This window comes from Elephantulus edwardii, unplaced genomic scaffold, assembly GCF_000299155.1.
Source record: "Elephantulus edwardii isolate Elephantulus edwardi_28Jun2011 unplaced genomic scaffold, EleEdw1.0 scaffold00029, whole genome shotgun sequence".
Taxonomy (NCBI): Eukaryota; Metazoa; Chordata; class Mammalia; order Macroscelidea; family Macroscelididae; genus Elephantulus; species Elephantulus edwardii.
The window spans coordinates 4,199,533-4,226,364 of record NW_006399779.1 but is presented as its reverse complement, the minus strand read 5'-3'; the positions used below and the strand labels follow the sequence as shown (position 1 = coordinate 4,226,364).

General features: G+C 40.8%; 1 pseudogene; it reads left to right on the top strand.

The window, feature by feature from the left end:
• The first annotated feature begins 16,873 nt into the window (after nt 1-16,873).
• On the top strand, nt 16,874-20,778 carry LOC102868740 (annotated as a pseudogene).
• Nucleotides 20,779-26,832: the final 6,054 nt, after the last annotated feature.

The window sequence follows — 26,832 nt, the reverse complement described above, 5'->3', positions numbered from 1 at the left end:
GCTATAAAACAAAGTTGTTATTGTTGTTTATCACAGAGTTGAAACTGACCCACAGCTGACCCTCCAGCAGGTTTTCAGGGATGAGACTGCACATCCTTCTCCCATGGAGCAGCTTGTGGCATCGAACAAAGTGCCTTTGGCTCCTTGCAGCTAGGGCACCAGAGCTCCCTATAAAACAAGGAGTGAAACAAAATTTGTAAGGAATGAAACAAAAGACAAATGTATCTTCTGATTCTCTTTTGAGATGATACTGACCTAGAAATGTGGTTTTCTAAAAAACAGCAAAAACTCTGGGATCAGATAGAACTGACTCAATTGGTTTGCCATTTCTTACCTGTGTAAACTGTGGCAGGCTCTTCAATCTCTCTGAACCTTAGTTTCCATAATTGTGAAGTGTGGCCTATGACACTCATCTCACAGGATGCTGTGAAGATTAACCAGGGAAAGTAGGTAACGCAACAAGCCTACAGTGTGGGGCTTCACTGTCTCACAGTGTGGCTTGGCTCCCGCCCTTTCTGACTGGGCTGATGAATAGATGATGATTCTCTTACTAAATGTGGAAATAGCTCTAATGCCTTCAATGATAGAGAAAGAAAACAAGTTGACCAGATCCCCTGAGAGAAAGGATGCCTAATATGAATCTAGACGTCAGTGCAGAGCCCAGATTGCAAAGCATAAGTTTGACAATAAGGTCTTTAGTTTCTCTGAGTTTGTTTTCCATAGTGTAAGGTATTCTTTGCCTTGACTCCTCCAACTGTCTTTTCGTAGCATAATTGGAATTTTAAGGTGCACGGGTACATTCAGTACCCAAGGAAATCCCCCACCTGCCCATGAGCACAGCTCACCTGTGGGTCTGGCCAGCAAGGGAGGGAGAAAGAGGAAGGGAGTAAAAATAGCATCCTTGCCAATCCATTTCTGAAAGCTCACCTCTGGAGTTCACATCACCTGTGAATTAGTCATAAATCCGTGACACTTAACTTTCTGATCATAAGAATAAAGCCATTTCCATTTCCCATCTCTCTGTTGGATTTCTAATTTAAAATACATATACACGCACACATTTCCCCAAAAAAAAGTCTATTCTTGAATTGAATGTTCTTATGTCTCCGCTGCTTCACACAGGCTCTCCCCAACCCCCAACACCCAGACGGTTCGCCCAAGGGAGAAACCTAGAGAATAGGAAGCTTTTAGCACTAAGGACCATGTATAGCTAACTCTAATTTCTCCAAATATCATTCCCAAAGGCTTATGGTGTTACTGAAAACTGGGAACATGTAAGTCACAGAGAACCTTAGAGAGTTCTCATTTTACAGATGAAGCTATTGACCTGAGAAGAAAAAGATTTGTCCAAGGTCAGGCGGCAAGACAACAGAAAAGCTTTCTAGTTCAACGCATTTCTGTTGCACCATATGCAAAATCACATGGGCTTTAAATATATTCCCTCTCTTCCCATTACACTATCTGGGAAAGGCAAATGATTTGTTAATTACACATTGTCAATGGCTAACATTTATTGAATGCTTGCTGTGTACAGTTGTTTCGTGTGCATTCTTATTAGCTCCTTTTTATAGATAGGAGAAGTTGGAGCTTAGGAAGGGTAGATAACTTGCACAAGGTTCTGTAGCTGTAAGAAGGAAGTGAGATATAGATAGATGATAGAAGAGATAGATAGATGATGGATAGATAGATAGATAGAATTATTTTTTTTTACTTCAGAAAATTTTTTACTTCCAGAAATTTTACATAACCACTACTTGATTCTGTTTTCCTTATGTTCTTACTGACATACTCTTTGGGGATCTCTGATATCTAGCAGAGACCAAAAACAGTATTATGGGAAATGTAGTCTTGGCAGTTCAGGTCAATGGCAAAGAGAAGCCAGTGTCATTAGTGCATTTCCAGGAAACACAGGGAGGTGAGGGGGCCTACGTGGCCTCAGAAGCTTGGGAAAGGACCCGGCTAGAGTACCGCCTTGATGCTGTTCCATTGTCTGTGTCACAGCAGCTGACAGCAGACCCCAGGCAATAAGGCTCAATCAATTTCAGGGCTTCCTTGGTCACCACTGGAGCTATGAAAATGACCTTATTCAAGATACTGAGGATTCTCTTGTCCTTTATTTCTGTGTAGTCTTTTTAGATGGGGAGCTCTGTTGGTCTAGTGGGTGGGGAGTTGTGCTGTCAACTCAAAGGCAAGTAGTTTGAATCTGCCAGTTGCTCTGAGGGGTAAAAATAGGTATCTTCTTTCCATGTGGTTTCGAGTCTTTGAAAATTCACAAAAGGGTCAGCTATGATTCTGTCCTGACTCTATAGCAGTTAATTTATGAGTCTCTCTAGGAAGAGAAACATTATTTCACCCATCCTCTTTATCTTGCCTATGAACCTCATTCTTTCTTCAAACTTATTTCTTTTATTCTTATTAGAAAATAAAGTTCTTCTGGGCAACTGTAGGGACAAAGTGTCCTATTTGGCCTTTGCAATATAGACCAGTTTTGCTGATTTTACTGGTTTAGCCACTGGTCTGAGAACCTGCAATCCAAACACAGTCCCATTTTACTTATCTCTCAGTCTCCTTTTCCCGCTCTTGGCTATAAGAAAAATACAGATGCTTCTGATGCTGCATTTAAGATAAACATATCTAGTTCTCATGCTCTGCTTGTCTTAAACTCTGGGTTTTGATATTAGAATGTGAATGTGTTGTTATGTGCTATTTTATGAGCCTCCAATTAATAACAGAACCATAAACAACAGCTCTAAGCAATATCCATCCTGTGCCATTCCTATGATAGGTCATCAATCAGTTCCTTGTAGTCCACTGAGCTTTCGCTGGCTAACTTTCACAATCAGACCACCGGATCTTCCTTCCTAGTCTGTGTTAGTCTGGAAAATCAACTGAAATCATTTCCACACCATAGCAACATATAAGCTTCTGCTGAAGGACAAGTGGTGGTTGCCCGTGGGATGTATTGACTGGGAACCCAACTTGTATCTCCTACTCAGAAGGTGAGAATTCTACCACAAAACCAGCACTGCTCCCATGAAAGCACAGTTAGAGTTGTTGTAACTCAGCTGCAAATGAGTTGATTCCAACCCATATAAGGAATATAATTACAAAATAATGGTCTAAGAATTGTGGGGTGTAAAAGAAGGAGTCATGAAGGAAGAGTAGAGAAGGCAGGCAGGCAGGGAGTCACCTTTCAGGAAGATTCTAATGAAGAAAGGATTAACGGATGACTATGAGACAGCATAGAAAGGCAACCTATCAGGTCCTCACGATTCTCTCTACTTAGTTTAAGGGATGGCACAAAAAAGGCTTAAGTGGTTGGATTTTAGCTACACCCATCTCTCTGATTAGGGATGATAGAGGAGAATTGACATCTTTGAGCTGTGGTACTGGAGAAGAGTATTATATACCATGGACTACTAGGAGAACAAATAAATTCATCCCGGAGAGGGTGAAGCCAGGCTGCTCCTTGGAGGCAAGGTTTCTGAAGCATTGTCTGACATACTTTGAATATGTTGCAAGGGGGGACCAGTCCTTGGAAAGGGACATCATGTTTGGGAGGATGGAGGACAGTGCAGGAGGGGAAGACCCTCTATTAGGTGGATTGATTCAGTGAATAGGGGCATTGGGGGGTAAATGTGTCAGAGACAACATGATTGGCATAGGATAGGACAGTGTTTAGGGCTGTTGTACATAGGGTTGCTATGAGTCACAGGTAACTCAACAGCATATAACAACAACAACAACAACATTCTCTCCAATATCTTGCAGGTTGTAAAGACCCATTCTCAGGAAAGTCAAGAACAATTTTTCATTGTTAAAGTTTAGAAGAATGAGCACTGAATTTTAAAACATACTTAGCTGAAAATAAGTACTTTGGAATTTTGAATACATTTTCTCTCTCACTAACACACACAAAGAGAGAGAGAGAGAGAGAGAGACCCCTGGTGTCTTTAAAGATGTTCCCATAGAGAAAATATCTCTTGAAAATATTCTGTAGAAATACCATTTGGCCCAGCAATTCCACTACTGGGAATAAACCCTAACAAAAGCAGAACTGCCACCCAAGCAGATATATGCACACCCATGTTTACTGCTACTTTGTTCACAGAAGCAAAGAGTTGGAAACAACCCAAGTGTCCATCAATAAATGAATAGCTAGAGAAGCTGTGGAATATTCACACAATGGAATATTATGTAGCACTGAAAAAACAAAGAACTCATGAACTATTATACAAAATGAGTGACCATGGAGGGCATTATGCTGAGTGAAATATCTCAGTCACATAAAGACAAATACTGTGTAATGCCACTGTTACAGAACAGGACTGACCTGGGGGTTGGGAAGAAACGAAGAAGGGATAAATAATGTACACGGCATTGAAACAGATGAGGGAGAGAACTGTATAAAATGAATACATGATTAGGTATTCTAGGCATGACAACAGTCCAGAATAAGCACTGTATAATAAAGTGGTCTAGGGTGGGGGTTGGAGGGAGGACTGTATAACAATGAAAAAACTTTTTTTCCAAAGAAAAAAGCAATCTAGGGGGTTGGGCAGGGAGGAAAATGTGCAACAATGAATGAATGGAAATCCAAGTTCTTTAAAAACTTTCACTGAAATCTCAATTTTATAAAAGGGTGGGGGTGGAAAGGAAAAAGAAATCTGCCTGGATCAGCTTGAGTAACAATTTCCTATTTTAGAGCTAAGGCATCAAGTTGATTGATCAAGTTCTGGATTCAAAAGTATCTAGACAAACTAGGACACAAGACTAGAAGGACATGTGTCATTGTTGTGTACTGTCAAGTTGGAATAGACCCATAGCTGACCTTCCAGTGGGTTTTCAGAAGCAATTAATTGCACAGAAAGAGACTGCCCATCCTTCTCCCCTGGAGCAACTGAGGGCCTGGAACTGTGTACCTATGAGATTGCAGGGCAGCTTCTTACCATTAGGCCACCAGCGCTCCTTACATAGCTGAGCCAAACTTAAGTCTCAGCTTAAGTTTGGATGCAAAAATCAGATTAAAAAAAAAAGGTATTTCACCACACAAGCTCATTACAGCAGGTCCCAGGAAATAGGCCAGTAGGTATTCAATAACCACAGTGCTGCATGTTAGTGTGGGCTGAGCTTGTGGAACAACGTTAGCACAGGAGACACAGGTTGGGTCAGAAGTAAAATCCTCATCTTCTACACAAGAAACCCACGTCGTATTCTCAGATATGCTTTTATACATACACTCTTAAAAGGTGGCACAGTGTGTAGTGGAGAGCAGTCAGAACTGTATTCAAAGACTCAGTCAGTTTACTATCTTTGAGAACTTGGACAAGTTAGCTCTAAGTCTCTGCTACTTGAGCTGTCCCCAAATATGCTTCCCTTGCCTAGTGTTGAAAGTAATAAAGCTAATGTATGGCCACATTTCTCAGATTAGGTTGGCAAATTCCTAGGAGTATTTGGCAGTATGCTTGGGAGTATGGGAGGCCATGGCATAAATATAAGGCATATTCCCAGCGTTTCTATTTTATTCAATGGCAAATCATTTGCAACCTATTTTTATATTAAGCCAAGCAGGGAATCTCTTATTGAGTAGAAAGCAAAATCTGCTTGCATTTTTAAAGCTCAAAATGGTGAAGAACTTCCCAGAGAGCAGATAACTGCCACATAGTCTACGCGCCGGGTTCTCACGGAAAAACACGTTCATGTCTTTTCTGATTTCAGGATATTTCAGCAGAAAATTTGAGCATCTTTAGACACATAAATACAAATAGCATGGAGTCCATTAAAAGTGGCAAATCATTCTTAAATGTCGTCAGTTAGTCTTTCCTGTATAAGATCATTCAGCTGGTCTCTGTACTTGTGTGTAGTGCAGCTCTGGTGATGAATGTCCTTTTGAAGGGAGATACAGCCAAATTATAGAGTGTGTAGAGTAAAACAAGAACCAGAGTGATAGCCATGCTAGTGAGAGGTATGGGCACCCTGCTTGAGGAACTATTTTAGTAACTGGGGGTTTTAGTCTGGAGAAGCAAAGAGAAGATATGAAAACTCTCAGTATCATCGCTTCCTTAGAGCCCTTTGCTTGACAGTGCAGGTTTGCTCTGTCCCTGTAGTGAGGCTAGCCAGCCTGGGCCTAGGGTTTGAACCAGGAGGCAGCCTTAAGCCGAAGGAAGCTGAGAAGGTAGCAGCCATGTTGTTCCTGGTTTGCTGGCTCCTTCACAGGCTCGTGGGAAGCTCTCCTTGCCAGAAGGCAGGAGCGTGGTGGTGGGAGTGCAGGAATCGTGGCAAGCTTTTGGAGTGGACTGCTTTTCCGGGTATGTGTTTGACGTGCAGGTTTGCTCTGTCCCTGGAGTGAGGCTAGCCAGCCTGGGCCTAGAGTTTGAACCAGAAGGCAGCCTTAAGCCCAAATTGTCTTCCTGTCAAACATTCTTCTAGGTGGTATAGCACTGGTCTGTGCATTGCTGTACAGAGGTAACTCGTGGTTGCTGTGATGCTGAAGCCTGTGACAGTGATGTGCCAATCGTGGTAATGGGCACCCATGGTGGACAGTGTTGGCTAGAGCTTCCCGACTAAATCAAGCCTGGAAGCAGGAGCGGCATCCACTTCCAAAATGGCTTGCCTCTGGAAACTCTATGTACGAACAGTGCTCAGGCTGTTCGTTCATAGGGTCGCTATGAGTCATCTACTGCTCGATGGCATTAAACAACAACAACACCTGAGGACTGTCAGAATATCAACAACCAAGGCAGAATAAAGAGAGCAGATTAAACTTCCTTGAAAATATTTTTCTTTAATTGCTGGGCTCTCTAAAAGTCAGAGATAGAGAGAAGTGGTGAAGAACTCGGGCTCTGGAGACAGGTTTAAGAAAACCAACAAACAAAAATACTGACCCTTCATAGCATTTCCAGGACTCAAAAATCTATGCAGGAGATGACTGCTCTTCTTTCTGTCTCAGAGTAAATGATGAATTTAAACAGCTAATCTAAGAATTAGTAGCCTGACATGTTACCACTACACCACCAAGGTTCTGTAATAGCTCTGTAATTTGATGGGAATCTTAGTTAATCCTTTCTGGCTTACTTTTCTTACCTATAAAGTGGTGATAATAACGAAATTGATGTTATGTGCTGTCGAGTCACCTGTGACTCTTAGTGACCCTATGTACAACAACCCTAAACCCTGCTCTATCCTGTGCCAATCTTGTTGTCTTTGATACACCTACCCCCATTGCACCAGTCACTGAATCAGTCCATCTCATCGAGGGTCTTCCTCTCTTGCGCTCTCCCTCCACCATCCCGAGGAGGACGTCCGTCTCCAAGGACTGGTCCCTCCTTGCAACATGTCCTAAGTATTTCAGACAAAGCTTCAGAATCTTTGCTTCCAAGGAGTACCCTGGTTTCACCCTCTCTAGAATGCACTTGATTGTTTTCCTAGCAGTTCATGGTATATTCAATATTCTTCTCCAGCACCACAAATCAAAGGCATCAATTCTGCTTCTATAATCCCTGTCATTGTCCAGCTTTCTGATGCATAGCAAGTGATTGCAAAGACCACGGCCTTTATCAGGTACACCTTAGTCTCCAGACTGACATCGTTGCTCTTCAGTACATTGGAGAGGTCTCTGACAGCAGACTTTCCCAATGCAATTAATTTTTTAAATTCTTGGCTGATGATAATATGAGTATTGATTGTGGAGCCAAGCAAGCTAAAGCTATTAATAATCTCAGTCTCTTCACCATCTAATCATGATGCTGCCAATTGGCCCAGTGGTGAGAATCTTTGTTTTCTTGATGTTGAACTTCAATCCATATTGAAGACTATAGTCTTTGACCTTCTGCAGCAAGCACTTTAGGTCCTCCTCAGTTTCAGCAAGCAGGGTTGTGTCATCTGCATAACACAGATTGTTGATGAGTCTTCCTCTAATCCTGATGCCACATTTCTCCACATAGAGTCCAGCCTCCTGGATGATCTGTTTTGTATAAAGATTGAAAAGGTGTGGGAAAAGGACACATCCCTGGCATACACCCTTCCTAATTTTGAACCATGAAGTGTTTTCTTGCTCAATTCTGATGACTGCCTCCTGGTCCAAGTATAGGTTTTGCATTAGCACAATCAAGTATTCTGGGATTGCCATACTTCCCAGAGTTGAACACAGTTTGTTGTGATCCACACAGTCAAATGTCTGTGCATAATCAGTGAAACACAGATAGACATTCCTCTGGTACTCCCTGCTTTCAGAATATTTTTTTATATAATTATAGTGGTGATCCATAAAAACATTTAAAACACCTGGAACAATTGCTGATATATAGCAAATATTCAATGTATTGTTTCATGAAGAAGTTGACTGGAAATATACATTTAAGAGTCATCAGAGTTCAACGGCTATTTGAAGGCATGCTTGTATAAGATTGTTCCCAAAAAGGAAATATATGTAGAGAAGAAGGTAAGAATAGAAACAATCCAAAGCCTTGTGAGAATATTTAGTGTGCATTCAGCTACAAGTAGTCCAAAGTCAAAATCCAACCAACAGTAAGTGTTAGGACATTTAAGGCTGTTAGGGCAGTTAAGGCATTTAAAGTTGTTGGATGCCATGGAATCAGCTATAAATCATAACGAGCCTGTGCACAGATTTGAAGATTGTCCTATCCTGCATCATCCTTATTATCTCTGTAAGGCTCAATCCCATTGAGACAGTCAGTATGTCAATCCATGTTGCTGAGGGTCTGCCTTTACGTCTCTGACCATCCATCTTTCCATCATGATGTCTCTCTCCTTGGATTGATTCCTCCTGAGAATAAGCCAAAATAAGGGAGACAAAGTTTCCCATCCTTGTCTCTAAGGAGTGCTTTGGTTGCATGTCCTTTAAAACCAATTTGTTTATTCTTTTTCGAGTCCATGGAATAGTCATTATTCTTTGCCAACACCACAACTTAAAGGCATCAATTCTTCTTTGATCCTGTTTATTCATTTTAACTTTCAAGGGCTTAGGAAACAATTGAAAATACCATGGTTTGGGTAAGGTGCATCTTTAAACTAACACCTCAGCCCTTTAGAACTTTAGAGAGGCCCTTGACAGATTTTCCCAATGAAACACGACTTTTGATTTCTTGCTACCATAGGTATGGATTGTGGATCCAAGTAGAAGAAAATAATTAACAACCTCAATCTTTCTCCATGATGTTGCATACTGGACCAGTGGTGAGGATTATTGTCTTGATGTTGAGGTGTAAACCATGTTGATCTTCTGCAGTATGTGCTTCCAGTCTTCTTCATTTTCTCCAAGCAAAATTGTGTCACCGGTATGTTGTAGGTTGTTGGTGAGAATTTCTGTAATCTTGATGCCACATTCTTCTTCATATAGTCCAGTTTCTCAAACGATTTGCTCAGCATACAGATTGAATAGGTGGGGGTGAGGGGAGGGTGGGGAATAGAACCCTTGATGCACACCTCTCCTGATTTTAAACCAAGCAGTGTTGCCTTGTTCTGTTCAAAAAACTGTTTCTTGGTCTATGTGTAGGTTTCCCATCACTACAACTAAGTGTTTGGGGCTTCCTATTCTTTTCAATACTATCTGTAATCTGTTGTGACTCACACAGTCAAATGCCTTTGCATCATCAATAAAAGACAAGTAAGCATCTTTCTTGTATTCTCTGCTTTCAGTAAAGATTTATCTCACATCATCGTTTTACCACAACCTAATCTCCGTTATGCAGATGACACAACCTTGCTTGCTGAAACTGAGGAGGACCTCATGCACTTGCTGCGAAGGGTCAAGGACTGCAGCCTTCAGTATGGACTAAGGCTCAATGTCAAGAAGACAAAGATTCTCGCCACTGGACCAATTGGCAGCGTCAAGATGGATGATGAAGAGATTGAGAGTGTTCACAGCTTCACTTTGCTCGGCTCCACAGTTAACACTCTTGGTACCAGCAGTCAGGAAATCAAAAAGCGTATCGCGATGGGAAAGTCTGCCGTTAGGGACCTCTCAAACGTACTCAGGAGCAACAGTGTCTCTCTGGAGACTAAGGTGCGCCCGATACAGGTCATGGTATTTGCAATCACTTGTTATGCATCAGAGAGTTGGACAATGACTAGGGAGGACAGAAGGAAAGTGGATGCTTTTGAGCTGTGGTGCTGGAGAACGGTACTGAATGTACCCTGGACTGCCAGGAAAACAAACAGATCCATCTTGGAGAGGATTAAACCAAGCTGCTCCTTGGAGGCAAGGATTCTGGGGCTTCGTCTGACATACTTTGGACATGTTGCCAGGAGGGACGGGTCCTTGGAGAGGGACATCATGCTTGGGAGGGTGGAGGGACAGCGCAGGAGGGGAAGACCCTCTATGAGATGGATTGATTCGGTGACTGGGGTAATCGGGATGGGTGTGTCAGAGGCGGTGCGGTTGGCGCAGGATAGAGCAGGGTTTAGAGCTGTTGTGCATAGGGTCGCTATGAGTCGGAAACGACTCGATGGCACATAACAACAACAACAACAACATGCCTCTCAATGCTGGTTGTAACTTGTTATGATCCACACAGTCAAAGGCCTTTGCATACGTAAAGCATATATAGAGCATAAATAGATATTATTCTGGTATTCTTTACTTTCAGCCAGGATCCATCTGACATCAGCAAGATAATTTTCTGCAAATTGTCATTTAATTCCAATGCTTCTTGCCTCATGTGCCCAAATAATTGCTAAAGCCCAAACTATATTTTTGCTTAAGCATATTCAATATAGGTATATGAACAATGATGATTTTATGTTGTGAAATTCTTATCATAATCCTCAAGCAAATTTTTATGTCTCATTTACTAATATAGGTTTATATAAAAATCACTGATAAAGGAAAATTATATTACTACTCCTGCTTAAACAAACCATGATTCTAAATCTGACGGAAGAACTCACCTTCTCTAAAGTCAATAGATCTTTGGACAAAGGTGCAAAAGTGGAATAAAATTCAAGGGAGAATGACTATTAATAACTATCACTTGTCTTGTCACATTTGAGCATCACCAATAGTTAAGGGGTTGGGAGAAGGAAAAATGACAGAGAAGGAGATGGATACACAGGTAGCATGGAAGTAAATAAATAATGAAGGGAAGTTGGTGTCAGGAAAACAAAAAAGAGAGCTTTAAGGATGAGAGAGGTCATTATAGTCAAATACTTCAGTCTTCATGTAGATAAAGACAGAAAGGATGAACTGAATTGATGACTGGCAAATTAAGCAAGAGACGTTTCAGTGGTAGTATGAGCAGGATCCAGAAGGAAAACTTATAAGAAACTGCATGAAGTGAGAAGATGCAATAAACAGTAGAGCTAACACACTAGCTGTTTGACTATAAAGTGAAAGAGAGAGAAATAGTGCTGGGGAAAATCACAGGGTCAATAGATGCTTTTGTTAAGAAAGAATGAAACATGCAGGCTCTTAAAGATCGATAGATGATAGATTAGATAGATAGATAGATAAGAAATAAAGGGATAAATTAAACCATGAGGAAAGGGAAGAAGACAGAAAACTGAATACATAGAAAAGTGCAGGGAAGCTCTGGTGGCCTAGTGGTAAGGAGCTGCAACTACAATCCCAGAGGTGCATGGTTCAAATCTGCCAGATGCTCTGCCGGGGAAGGAGGGACAATCTCCTCCTGTACCAGTCAGATCTAATTTGACGGTACACTTACGCAAAAATAATAAAATAAAAAAAAAGAAAAGTGCAGGGTCAAGGCCATGCATAGAGACAAGCATTGGATGAGAGGATGACTTTTTCCCCCCACTAAAATATGATTATGCGGATGGAGTAGGGACTGTAGGAAAGGAAGAATCAAGTATGAATAAATATTGATATAAAAGGATAAACTGTATCTGAGAGTCACAGAAGGTATTGGAAGACCCTCAACACAAAAGGTATGAGAATAGAAGTTGAGAGGGAGATTAGTTGAAAGGAACTTTCCCTAAGGAAGAACCTCAGAAAAATCCAGATCTTCTCACTTTAGGTCATACAAAGAAGAAGAAAAAGGCCAAATCTACCCATCTTCCTTGGGATAGTCCAACATCAATCACTTGGGTTCTGAATGAAAACAAGTGTCATAGGACTAACAAATACTACAGCACAATGCTTTCTTTAGAAAACGCTTCCAAGGCTCAGATAAGCCTTTCCTCCTCATTAATATCATGGGAAAGATACTGCCTCCCTGCTTTGCCCATTAAACCCTGTCATTTCATCAAGAGGGAAGCTTTCTGAGCACTCGACACAGACAAGGAATAGTTTTAACTAAGCAATAGTTTTATTGTTTCTGGTAGGTCAGGCCTCACGAGCCTTCCAATTGCAAGAGATTAGTTTTTCTTTTTATTACCAGACATGTTTTAGGGGGAATTGTCTGGCCATCAAGGTTGACTCTTGCTCATCTTCCTCCAGATAGATACTCTTGACCCAGCGTTCCTATAGAACTGTTCTTATTCAGACAAAACACTCCATCGGGAGTGAACTACTGACAGAATTGGAATAAAAAATGTAACTGAGTATGCATTTTATTCAAAATTATCCTGTTACTACATTTTTATTTGGATAGCATTTTGGATTGGACAGAGTGATGTGAAGACTACATACTATATTTTTTAAAATATAGTCTTTAAATAGAATTAAAATGTGTAGGTTTATCTGGAGGATAAAGTCACAAAAGTGATAACATATTTAAAATATGTTTTATAATATCCAAAATATTTTGCTATGTATTTTATGGTCTCAACTACTCTTGTTTCCTTTTACTTGGATCCATAGTGTTAACCAATACTTACGGTAACAGCAGTCAAAAAATCAAAAGGTGTATTGCATTGGGGAAATCTACAAAGAGCTAAAGAGTCATGACTTCAGTTTAAAGACTAAAGTGTGCCTAATCCAAGGCATGATATTTTTCTAATGCTTTTTATGCATCTGGAAGTTCATAAATAAATAAGGTTAATAGAAGAAGAATCAACACCTCTGAATTACAGTATTAGAGAAGAGTATTGAATATACCATGGGCTGCTAACGAACAAACAAATCTGTATTGGAGGAAGTACTACCAGAGTGCTCTTTTTCTTTTTTTTTTAAGGTTGTGTCCTCTGCGTAACAGAGGTTATTGATGAGTCTTCCTCCAATCCTAATACCACATTTTTCTTTGATAATTTTTGTATTGTGATTTTAATGAAAGTTTATAAAGAACTTGAATTTCCATTTATTCATTGTTGCACATTTTCCTGCCTGCTTCCCCTCTCTCCAGTTCACTTTTTTCTTTGGAAAAAAGTACTTTCATTGTTATACAGTCCACCCCTCCCCAGACCACTTTACTATGCAGCTCTTATTCTGGACTTTTGTCCTGCCAATAATACCTAATCATATATTCCTTTTATACAATTCTCTCCCTCATCTGTTTCAATGCCACGTACACATTTTAGCCCCTCTTTTCTTACTTTCTCCCCAACCCCATGTCAGTCTTGTTTTATAACAATGATATTGTGCATTATTTGTCTTTCTGTGACTGAGATATTTAACTCTGCATAACATCCTCCATGGTCACCCATTTTGTATAATAGTTCATGAGGTCTTTGTTTTTCAGTGCTACATAATATTCCATTGTGTGAATATACCACAGTTTCTTTATCTATTCATTTGTTATGGGCACTTGGGTTGTTTCCAACTCTTTGCTATTGTGAACAAAGCAGCAATAAACATGGTTGTGCTTGGGTAGCAGTTATGGCTTTTAAGGGTATATTTCCAATAGTGGAATTGCTGGGTCAAATGGTATTTCTATTTCCAACTTTTTGAGAAAGCACCATACTGCCTTCCATAGTGGTTGCACCATTTTACACTCCCACCAACAGTGAATAAGGGTTCCAGTTTCTCCACAGTCTCACCAACATTTGTTGTATGCTGCTCTCTTAAATTTTGCTATTCTGACTGGGGTGAGATGATATCTCATAGTTGTCTTGATTTGCATCTCTCTTAGAGCTAGGGATTTGGAACATTTTTGCATGTTTTTGTAGTCCATCTGAATGTCTCCTTTGGTGAAGTGTCTGTTCATATCCTGCACGCATTTTGCAACTGGGTCGTATACCTTTATCTTATTGTGCTCAGAGTACTCCTTAGAGACAAGGATGGTGAAATTTTTTTATCACAGATATTGAGCATGTTGTCAGGAGAGAACAGTCCTTGTAAAAAAGACATTGTGCTAGGAAAGGCAGATGATTACCAAAAGTGAAGAAGACCTTCAATGAAATGAATTGACATAGTGACAACAGTCGACATGAGCAGGATGATGTCACAGGATAGGGCAAGATTTTAATCAGTTGTTCATAAGATGACTATGAGTCACACACAGTCAACTTGACGGCTCCTGAAAATAACAAGAAGCTGCACTGTAATCCCGAAGGCACACAGTTCGAATCCACCAGCTGCTCTGAGGGAGAAGGATGGGCAGTCTCCTTTCATGTAATTAACTGCCTCTGAACACCCACCAGAGGGTCACCTATGGTTGGTTCCGATTCCATGGTACATACCAACAACAACAACAACAACAACAACCCTGAGTAATAGATAGTTACTATCTACCTTTCAAAGACAAGCAAACCGACTTAGGTAAAAAGATTCACCCAAGTCACAGGGCAAGATATTAGAATCTAAATTTAAACCTAGATATAATTATTTACTTTTATTAACTTCCTTTTTCTTTTCTTTAAAAACAGGTTTACCTCACAAATGAGTACTAAATAAAATGGACTCTGGCATACTTTTGTTAAGGAAAAGGTTGGAGCAAGTCAAACAGAAAATTGTTGAGAAATTCTAGCACAGAAGTAGTAAGTTCAGCCTGAGGAGGCATACAGTAAAGATTCGTGGCTGCAACAGACATAAATAGACTGATTAAGCAGAGAATGTGTCTTCAGGGTTGATTGACTCCAAGATTCATTGGAAAGGTTAGAACACCCTGTTCAGGAAGAGGCAGGAATTTTAATGACTGCAGGGCACAGTCAAGGATTACACAGATGTTAGACACAGTCTTTGTCCTGCCATTGACTGTATATACCCTTGCTACAAGCCTTCAAATGAACTTCAAATGAATTATGATCCAAGTACCATGTCTATACAAGGCTTCCAAAGTTTCCATTTTGTTTCTTCTATATATATAGACTCACATAGGTGTGCTTCATTCTTCATATAAAAAGGAGATTCCGATTCTACACAATGAACAAAATGGCAAACGTCTACTGCAAGTTGTTAATTAAATTGTGTTGTTGTGGTGTACCATGAAGTCAGGTGAACAAAACGGCAAGTGTCTACTGTAAGTGTTTAATTAAATTGTGCTGTTGTGGTATACCGTCAAGTCAGGACCAACCCATGGGTAACCTTCCTAGGGGTTTTTCAGAGGCAGTAAATCATGCAGGAATTGATTGTCCATCTTTCTTCCACAGAGCAGTTGGTGGTTTTGAACCATGTATCTTTACATTGGCAGCGTAATTCCTTTCCACTAAGCCAATTAAAGTATGCTTTGGTGGCCTACAGGTAAGAAGCAGCACGGCAATCCTAAAGGCGGGCAGTTCGAATCCACCAGCCGCTCCTCAGGAGAATGACGGGCAATCTTCTCCCATGCGATTAAACTGCCTCTGAAAACCTGCTGGAGGTTCAGCTATGAATCGATTCTGACTCAAAAACACACAACAAGTCAATTAAATTACAGTCTTTCTAAATCCAATCTCTGTTTTCCAATGGAGCTCATATAACATTTCATCTTGTTTGCTTCTCAGACTGCCAGTTTATCTTTTAAATGGCCTGCCAGAACATCCCATACTTGGGTCTTGGCAACTCTTCTTTCCTTCCCATTGTCAAGAAATAGAAATCTTCATGATGTAGTTGTTTAGTGTTGAGCTAATAACTGGAAGGTCAAGGGTTTGAATTCGAAAGCTACTTCTTGAAAAAAAAAAAAAAAGATGAGGATGAGGTAGTCAGCTCCCATTCAGGTTTATAACCTCAGAAACCTGCCAGGGCGGCATGAGCTGAAGAAACCCAACAGCAGAATGTTTTAATTCCTCATTTCTCCAAAGTCAGCAAGTAAGAACTGACTGGATGACAGTGGGTTTTGGTGGTATGTTTGGTTGTGGTTGTTTTTGTTTTTGCTTTAAGGGACTGGCATGCTTATAAAATATTGGTGGATGATAGATCATCTTCTGAAAGTCTTCTCTGATTAATCCAATCTTTGTTAAAAATCTCAGACCTGGCTATGCCTTCTTCCACTGTGGCCCACAGAGTCTATGACTTATTCATTAAGCAATTAATGGGCATGTCAATATGGAGCCCTCTTCCTGATCAAATTCTTCAAATTCTCTAAATATCAGTTTCTTCATTTCAAAAATAAGCATAATTCAATGAAATGATATTTGCATAAGATAGCTGCATGGATTACAAGAGCAAGCAGCTGACATTCCCAAGCTAAGTGGCTGGTTCATCCAGAAGCAATCAGTGGCTCCAGCTAATGTGGTTATGGTGGCAAAAAAGAGAAAGAAGAAATTATCTACTGGTAAACCCATGTTGGCAGGTATGGCAAGGCACATACCCAGTTGAAGGGGCTTGCCAATCACAAGTGTCTAATGGCCATATCACTTTCCATTGTCAGCAGTGAGAAGTCATTCAGCAATTTAAAACTAATTGCTGTGGGTACTATTTTTCATAGATACGCTGCTGTGGGGGCTTGAGGAAAGCTGCTGCAAACATGACTTCTTTTTTCTGGTTTTGTGCTTGATTTAACGGTATAAAAATATGGCTGATGAACTTAAAATGTTCAGGATGTTGGCTTTTTTCCTCTTTTTTCCTGGCTGCAATTTCTTCTCAGAAGATGCATTCCCAATGAGGAACATCTCAGCGTCCCCAACAGTAACTGACTCTCTGCTGAATGTTGGCGAAGGTTTGAATGTGGTCCATAGTAAGCTGTGTGCCTTAGTGACTCAGCATAGTAGGCCCTTTTTAATTTCTCTCTCATTCCACAGCCAAGAAACTCTCCCACCTCGTTCTGCCGTATGCTACTGAGATTGCATTTTGTATCATCTATAGGGAGATAAGATAGTTAAATTGCTGTGAGGAACCTTATAAGGGTATAAACACTTCTTTGCAGGATGGACGTCATAATTGCAGATCGAGGGCGAGTGCCAATAATAGTTTTCCTCAGGTTTCTTTTTCTTCCTTTGCACATTCTTCAGGGCTCTCTGAAGGGGGCCTGAAATGACATGGCAGCCCCAAAATAGTCCACAGAGTCAGACTGAAGAAGTCTGTTAAGCCAGCAGGCTAACCAAATAGCTGCCCACAGCTTCTCAGCCCCTGCTCTGCCTCCTCAAAAAAGACTCGTGGGGGCTCTCAGTTGGAGTGGTGAAAAGATGGCTCTGGCATTGGGCAGTTCTTGATGACTGATTCCTTCTAATGCTTTCTGAACCCGCTATTCCTCATCTTTTCGTGAGCAAAATGCTAACATGAGGTTACACTGTAAACCTACCTACCACATAGTAGGACAGAACGTGTTAGCTCATTTTTTATTTTCTCTCTCCCAAGTTGGCAGAAGTAGCTTGTTCCAAACGTGGAGCATCCTCAAAAAAAACAAAAAAAAGACTAGAGTCTTCCAACAGGAAGGAATGCCTTTTTTCCAACAAAGTTTTATGATATTCTGTATGATATAAGGAAAGAAAAGAAATTACTAATAAGATTCAAACTTTAACATTGTTTTGAAAGTATCTCTACAACTTTAGGCATGCTATTAATGTCAAGGAGCTCTCATGGGCTATTATGTTGTGTGTTAGATTGCTAAACAAAAGTCAGTGGTTCAAATCCACCTTCTGCTGTATGAGGGAAAGACAGGAAATGCCCTCTCATTAAAGATTTATGGTCTTTAAAACATAATTGAGTGTTTCTATGAACTAGTTTCAACTCAATAGAAATGGGTCCATCAACAAACGAATGGCTAGAGAAGCTGTGGTATATTCGTACAATGGAATACTATGCTGCATTAAAAAACAAGGAACTCATGCAATATTATTCAAAATGGTTGACTCTGGAGAACATTATGCTGAGTGAAATATCCCAGTCACAAAAGGACAAATATTACATGATGCCACTGTTGTAGAGTGGGACTGTCCTTGGGGTTGGGGAGAGACTGAGTAAGATGGGTTCAATAATGTATACTGCACTGAAACAGAGGAGGGAGAAAACTGTTTAAAAGAGATATATAACTAGGTATTTCTGTCATCACAGGAGACTAGAGCGAGGGCTACATGGTGGAGGGGACCTGGGGGAGGGTTTGTAAAACAATGAAAGAATCTTTTCTTTTACTTTTCCATAATTTTTGGACTCATGTACTTATAACTTGTTAGTCAAATTTGTGTCTTCTAGGTTGCAACACCCCCATGATACATCTTCAAGGATATGAACATGTACGGCCAAGCACAATCAATAAGAGTGCATCTAAATTCCAAAATCAATCTCCATAATAGTCTATGTGTTTCCTACTGCCAAAGGGGCCCTTTAGAGTAGTGAGAGAAGATCTTCACCCTGAAACCCACAGCGTCCCTTTTCAGCAGGAAGTAGCTAAGAGAATACGCCATCCCCTTTTCCTTATGACTCAGGGTGAAGTCTCTCTCAGGGAGGAGTGATAGGGAATGGCAAAGGACACACTGACAAAGAAGATTAATCAGAACTGGCTTTGACAAGCCTGTGGCATTTGGACAAGAACAAACTGGGAGGAGGGTAGAGAGAATAGTGCAATAATGAATGAATGGAAACCCAAAATCTCTGTAAATGTTTATGAAAATTAATAAAATATAGAAAACAAAACAAAACAAAAAAAAGAAATGGGTATGATTTGGCTTGGTTTTATATCTCTTGAAGGCTTCCTAGGTACGTGGATTACTACATACCAAAGACTATTGATAGATATAGTGATCATATATACTGTTATAAAATAAGCCTTCTTTCATTTAACTTCACAGAAATTCCCACAGTGTAGAAACTATTTTTTGCACTTTGTAGAAAAGGAAACATCAGCAAATAAAATAAAATTATCCAACTCACTTAAGCAATAAGGAGTAAAGTTTGATTAGAACCCAGTTCTGCCTGACGATAGGGTTCATGTTCCTTATTGCCATAGTATCTGCCTCCCACTTACTACTTCTGAGCTTATTTTTCCTATTACAAAAAAAGGGGGGACTAATTATCTATGGTTGCCCTCCAGAGTCAAAACAAAGGAGGTAAATGTAGAAATAAAAGAAATGGACAAAAACCACAATACTATAGCAACATGTGCAAAGAGCTAGAGTTGGAGAATAGAAAGGGAAGAACTCAACTCAACATTTCTCATTGAAAGAATTGAAAATTTCAAGCCTCAAGTTGCAATGCTGGGAGATGACATGGGTATGATCTTGAATGATCCAGTAAGCATAAAAAGGAGACGGGAGGAATACACAGAATCATTGTACTGAAAAGAACTGGTTGACACTGAAACATTTCATGAAGTTCCACATGATCAAGAGTCAATGGTGGTCAGCAGAGGCCTTCGTGTGAGACCAACACACAGTCAGTGCTGAGGCCACGGAGACACAATGAGCTCAGTATGCCCGGACACCGTGCTAAGTGAGAACTGACCTAGAATCAGGATAGAAACTTTAAGATGACTGGCCAAGACCCCGGGGCATTAGCCTCCTCCAGCAGATGGTGTCTTCGGGCACTGGGGTGACAGTCACCTCTCTCTTTATGACACTCGTGAACGTGGTGAAGGTGTGCCTGCAGTCCCAGCGCCCCTCAGAAGCCAGTGAACAGACACTTCCCTCTAGATTATGGAGCATCTCCTACACCAAACTGTCATTCCCTCTCCAGCCTGCTGGGAAGTATCTCCTGCACTGCTGTGGAGTCCTGGAGCCAGGATACCTGTGCCCAATGGGGCCCGCTGTGCCACCTGTTTTCAGCTTCCCACCTGATTCACTGGCACCATGGACACCTTTGTGAAGATTGAGAGGCATGAGGGCACCAGGACCCTGTGTAGCAGCCTCCCAGACACCCTGCTAATGACTGTGCTAGCCACTGCTATTTACTTCACCACATAGGACCAACTCAAGACCATCCTGTGTGGTCAAACCTTGACCTCTGACTTCCATGCACCCATGGTGGCTGGTGCCCTGTCCCTTTGGAGCACAGCGACCCTGATCAGCCCCCTGGAGCTGGTGCAGATGAAGCTACAAGCTCAGCGTGAGTTGTCCCTGGAGCTTGGCATCTCTGTCCAGGCTGCAGTGGCTCAGGGAAGCTGGCACTCTCTGTGGTAGGGCTGGGGGCCCACCGCCCTTTGGGATGTGCCCTAGCTGGCTAAGTGGGTCCAAGACAAAGGACTACAGACATCTGTGGGCATCAACTTCATGGCTGGCGGCATCTCAGGGATGGTGGCAGCCATCCTGACTCTGCCTTTCGATGTGGTAAAGACTCAGCACCAGGTCCAGCGGGGAGCGATGGAGGCCGTGAGAGCGAGGCCTCCACATGTGGACTCTACCTGGCTGCTGCTGCTGCTGCCCCGAGGATCTGAGCCAAGTCAGAGACCAAAGGACTCTCTGTGAGCTTTCTCCCAAGGATCATCAAGGCCACCCCTCCCACCACCCCGTGCCATCATGATTGACGCTGATGAGTTTGGCAAAGCTTTTTCCAGAAACTCAAGCAGGAGTGGCTGCAGGGCCCTTAAAAGAGGGCAGGGGTTGAGACACCACCCCCATATGCTTCATGGATGAAATACAGTCAGAAGATTGAGCCAAGTGCCTTTTCCTCAGCACTGAGGGGTAGGGAGCTGCTTCCCTCCCACCTCTGGGTCCTTAGGGCCCCCTCAGACATGGCTTTCTTCTTTCTGCTCCCCATTCCTGAGGCTCAAGGATCATTGCTTTCCTACCTCCCAAGTTCAAGACCAAATCTGCTGTCCATCACATCCTCATTTCCCTATATTGGTTTTCTTTTTCTCTAACTGGACCTGCTCCCAGAAACCAAACACCCTGGCTGGGCCTGCTTCAGTCTTTCCTACCTCCATTAATTCCTTAAGTCTAAAGAAAAAAAAAGAGTCAATTGTAATGAAGGAAGTTCAAGCTGCACTGAAGGCATTGGCAAAGAATAAGGCCCAGGAATTGGTGAAATACCAACTGACTTGTTTCAGCTAACAGATGCAGCCCCGGATCCTCACCATGCATAAGACCCCATGCATGACTATCAGTCTATGCCAGGAAACATGGAGGACAGCTGCCTGGCCAACTGACTGGAAGAGATCCTTACTTAGTCCCATTCCCAAGAAAATTGATTCCACAATATCAAACAATAGCACTGATATCACATGCAAGGAAAATAGTGTTGAAGATAATCCAAAACCGGTTAGAACAGAACATTGACAGAGAACTGCCAAAAGTTCAAGCTGGGTTTTGAAGTGGCTGTGTGGCACCAGGAATATTAGTGCTGATAGCAGATAGAGCCTGGCTGAAAGCAGAGAATACTGGAACAATGCTTATTTCTGTTTCACTGACTGTGCAAATGCATTTGATTGTATGGATCTTAACAACCTGTGGCTCAGATTGAGGAAAAATATGAATCCCAGAATACTTAATTGTGCTCAAGCAAACAAGAAACTATTGTTCCAACAGAGCAAGGGAACAATGAAAGATTTAAAATCAGGCAAGGTATACATCAGGGTTGTAGCCCTACCCCATATCTATTCACTCTATCCACTAAGCAAATCATTCAAGAAACTGGAATCTATGAAGCAGAGTATGACATCTGGGTTGGAGGAGGACAAATCAACAGCCTGCACCACGTAGATGACAGAACCTTGCTTGTTGAAAATAAATTAAATTCTTGAAACACTTACTGCAGATGATCAAAGACTAGAGCTTTCAATGTGGCTTGCATCTCAACATCAAGAAGACAAAAGTCCTCACCCCTGGACTGATAGGCATCATCATACTAGATAGAGAAAAGGTTGAAAGTGTCAACAATTTCATCTTACTTGTGTCCACAATCAATACTCTTGGTACCAGTAGTCAGGAGATATATTGCATTGGACAAATCCACTGTCAAGGATCTCTCTAAATTTACTGGGGAGCAATGATGTCAGTTTGAAGACTAAAGTGCATCTGGTTCATGCCGTGATCTTTTCAATCACTTGCTGTGCATCTGAGAGCTGAACAATGAACAAGGATGACAGAAAAAGAATTGTTGACTTTGAGCTGTGGTGTTGGGAAAGAGTACTGAGTATCCCAAGGATGGCCAAAAAATCAAATAGATATGTCTTGGAGAATGTGTAGCCAGAGTGCTCTTTGAAGGCAAGGATGGTGAAACATTATCTCACATATTTTGAGCATGTTGTTAGGAGAGGTTATTTGGCAAAGGATATCATGTCTGTAAATGTAGAATGTCAGTGAAAGAGAAGACTCAACTCTCAATGACATAGATTGACATAATGACTGCAGCAATGGACTGAAGGGTGTTAGAGATTGTGAGGATGGCACAGAGTTTGGATAGGACAGAATAGGACAGAGTCTGGATCTGTTGTTCACAGAGTTGCTATGAGTAGTATATTAAAGTAGAAGGTGTCTAACTATAACAAAACAACCCTCCAGAGGAGCATATGAAATCATGGCTTTAAGGGACTGTATAGATGAAAAGAACAATTTAATACAGAGTTATCCTTATTATCACAGTGGGTTGGACAGTCTCTTGGTCACAAGAAAACAATCCCTGTTCTTAAAGAAAATCAGAATGTGAAGCTAATTGTTCTTTCCTGCATCCAGCAATGTGAGATTGAGGACAAGGTGGCTTTGCAGACACACGATCGTGTATTGAGTAGGGTAGAGTACACACTAAATCTGTATTTATACTTGGGAAACCACGCTGTGCTTAAATTAGCACTTGAAGAATAAAAGCTTCTGTAAGATACACTGCCCTTCTTAAGCAACACAGCCTCACATTTCTTTAACTATAGACAACAGTATTTTGAAAGCAATAGCAAGATGTCTTGAATTCACCCTAAATCTTAACCCACCCCTCTCAAAACACACCTCCCAACCTCCCACCCCCTGGAAACCAGCTTCTATCTTAAATTGAAGCTTGTTTCTAACATCTGTGGCCCAAGCAAGGCTTGAATAATAAAGAGCATCAGAGGTTTTGGGGGTTTTTCCTCCCTTCAAGATAGCCTGCTTTGTTTAATGATGTATTACTCAGAGGTCACATTTTTCACAAAGGGGCCCAGAAGAATTTAATTAGTCAGAGACCCCCCCAAAAGCATCATCACACTGGTAAACAAATCAATATTCTAAATTCATGAATACCAGAGAAATAGCACCTAAGTTTTTGATCTTTCAGGGTCATTCTTCCAATTTCCTAGTGACCCTAAAATTCTACCTGGCTGCCACCCTGAACTTCATACATTTTTAAAAATCAGCTTTTCCCCGGGGGAGTTCTTCCTTAAGTCCTTTTTCCCTAGATGCACACTCATGCATAAAACACACACACATACACACATGGATGCCACACTATCAATTCCCATGGAAACCAAACAAGGGGGGAGAAAAATCGAAAGGCAGTGCAGAAACTGCAGATGAGCTCTCTGACCCTGTCATCTGCTTCTTCCCAGATCTCAGAGATCCCTCTTCAATTTCTACCAGTTTGTAAGACTTCTATTACCATTTAATTTCCAGAGAAAGGGTGATTTAAGTTCAGTATTAATAATCAAACTGCAGGTATCACAATGAATAAATAAGAGAGACACTAATTTTAAAGCAACAGGCATCCACTACAGCAAACAGGAACCACTTCTGATTTCTGACACAACAGTCACCCTTCCCCAATAAAACATTACAAGCGTGGGAAGCAAGAAGATGAAAGAATGAATAAAAATATAAATATTAAATATTTTCTTCACAGGCTATTGGTGGAGATTGAACAATAGCTATTGGTGGAGATTGAACAAATAAATTATTTCCATACAATATAAAATTATGAAGCTTGTAAAGAATTGGAGGGTAGATGCTGATAGGAAAAAATGTCCAAGAAATACTGTTATTCAGAGTTTCAAAGCTACATTATTGTGTAAAATGTTTATATTAAAAATAATAATATGCAGAGAATCCAAGTTTTTAAATTATATTTGCATGGATGGATAGAAACAAATCTGAAAGATTATGTCAATCAAATTATTTCCAGTAGCCATATGTGTAGAAGAAGGTTATAGAGAATCCTTATTTTTTTTAATGTTTATATAAGAATTTTTAAATTAAAATCTATTGTACTTATAATCATGAAAAGTAATAAAGCTGATAAAACTGTTTTTTAGAGAATTTATCTTACCCTGTTCTATGAGAACAGATAGCCTTGAGATTTGGGGGACCCCTGTAACAATATCTACGAGAACATGCCGTGGGGCCTTCGTCTTCCTGGACAAGCAGATGCATCTGGAAATTCAGACATGCTACACTCTGGCCAAATCTTTTCTATTTTTGTAAAACCAAAAAAACCACAATTACTTATGTTCATCATTTCTAGTCTAGCAGTGGCCAAGTGGGTGGGTGGCAGAGTTCCAGGTCCTGATGGATGACAAGCCTTCAGTGTCCAAATTGTTAAAATTCTATCCTTCTTCTCCTTTTGTGGGTTGTTTTCCCCTTTTGTGCTGGCAAAACACATATACAGAATTGTTGTAATGATAGGTCGTCTGTCATCGGTTGGCAGTGCTGCCAAGGGCCTGCTCTCCTGTCCAGTGTGAATTCTGGGCACTTCTCAAAGGAGAATGACATCTCAAACATGAAATCTTTTGATTAGTAAACACAATGGTTAGAGATTTCCTTTAACCTAATTTCTTGGGTAAGACTGCTGCTACTTAGAGAATGGGAGGGAATACATCTATAAAGCCAAGTAGAGATTATAACTTTAAGCATCACTAAACCAGGATGATTGGATATAAAAGTCTTTCTTTGTGTGAACATCTATTGACATGTCTGCCAAAAATAACATGAATTTACTTTCTCCAAGGACCACCACATCTGTTCTCTGTGGTCATATTTATTCGGCATATTTTTTCCATTCCAATTTCAACCAGGATGAGCACTTGACCCAACAGAACTGATCAGATTTTCTTGGAAAATGGTGATTGAGATTTATCAATTTCATTATTGAAACTGAATTGAGGAGCCCCAAACTCAAGAACTATGGGAACATCATTAATGGTAGCCAGAAAAAATAAAGGTAGCAGAACACGTTCTAGAACCAAGCATCAATAAGGTAACATGGGTCCCATGGAGAGACACATACGCTTGAATCCCAGGTTTTCTTAAGATAAAGACTCCGTTTTCCTTAAGCCATTTTAAGGGGATCTTTCTTACCAGAAACCAAAAGAATCTTAGATAAGACAGTACGTGACATTGTGAAATCCAAATGAATTCTGTCTATCAAGGTGGATACCTTCAGGGGCTAAACATTCATTCTATATAACTTGTTTATCAAACAAGTTTGAAACTTCCCTCTAAGAAGAACTTTTCAGAATCACTGCATTTATACCACTGTCATGTATTACTTGTTCTGTGTGCTTGTTTCAGGCCATGTAGGGGGAGATTTACCTATACCCACCTATTACTTAAAGCATCCAAGAAGATAGTCTATTTTTATTTCTACTTAACAGATGAGAAATCTGAAATTCTATGATAGAGTAACTTACTGAAGGCACATGAATAAAATAGTGGCAACAGTATTCAAAACTATGTCTGTGTGGGTTAGAACATGATCTCTGAATCCCTGTGCAGCTCGGCCTCACAGCTTCTTTTTTATTGACACCTGTCCTCATTGGCTTGACTGATTGTAATAGACAAAGGCTTATCACGGCACCTGACTGATGTTAAAAATTCATTTTTCAAAGTCTGAAATTTACAACCATTTACACAAGTCAAAAGAAGGTGCCAAAACCTCAGGCTAATAGTCCAGAACCATGGAGTCAGGGTTGTTGTTGTTTTTGTGGTGTACCATAGAGTCAGAACCAACCCATAGCTGACCCTCCAGCAGGTTTTCAGAGGCAGTTAATCCCACGAGAGGAGATTGCCCACCGTTTTCCCATGAAGCAGCTGGTGGACTCATACCACGTCCCTTCTGGAGTACAGTGTTCCGTCTTGGCACTGAGCTACCAGAGGCAACACCTTTAAACAGCATGCATTCAGCTTCATTCCAAGGGCATTTCTTGAGTATCTACTATGTGTCAGACCTGCTGAAAGTAATGCAGAGTATTTTGAGGACCAGATTAAACTTTAATAAGCTCACATCCTGGGAAAATGCCAGAAAGTAGAAAAATACAAGGCAAAGTGTGGTATAACAGTAAATTTAAAAAAAAATATCTTGAAGGATTGAGAACTCAAAGGAGACTTCACAGTAGACTTGACATTTGAGATGAGCAGATTGTGAGCCAATCCAAGGAAAAGCTTATAAGAAGGTAATATTAACATTCGCGTTGAGTCCTACTTTCTGCCACTAATCATACAGCGTGTGTTTGACGTATCTCATTTAATCATCACAACAGCCTTTAGGAATATTGTTAAAGACATTCTTGATTGCTTACCTAAACAGTCTTCCCTGCGCCCCCCCCTTCCTTTCTTGCCACCAAACCTTCATTTTATCTTGGCTATTTGCCCTGGACATGCCAGTCATTCTGCAAGAGTTTCTGTCCAGCTCCAGAGATTAGTCTTCCTTAATCCAAGCTGATGATAGTAATTCGATTCCTGCTGGCATAGCCTGATCTAGTTATGGTCATGGAGCTATTTGACAAAAAAAGG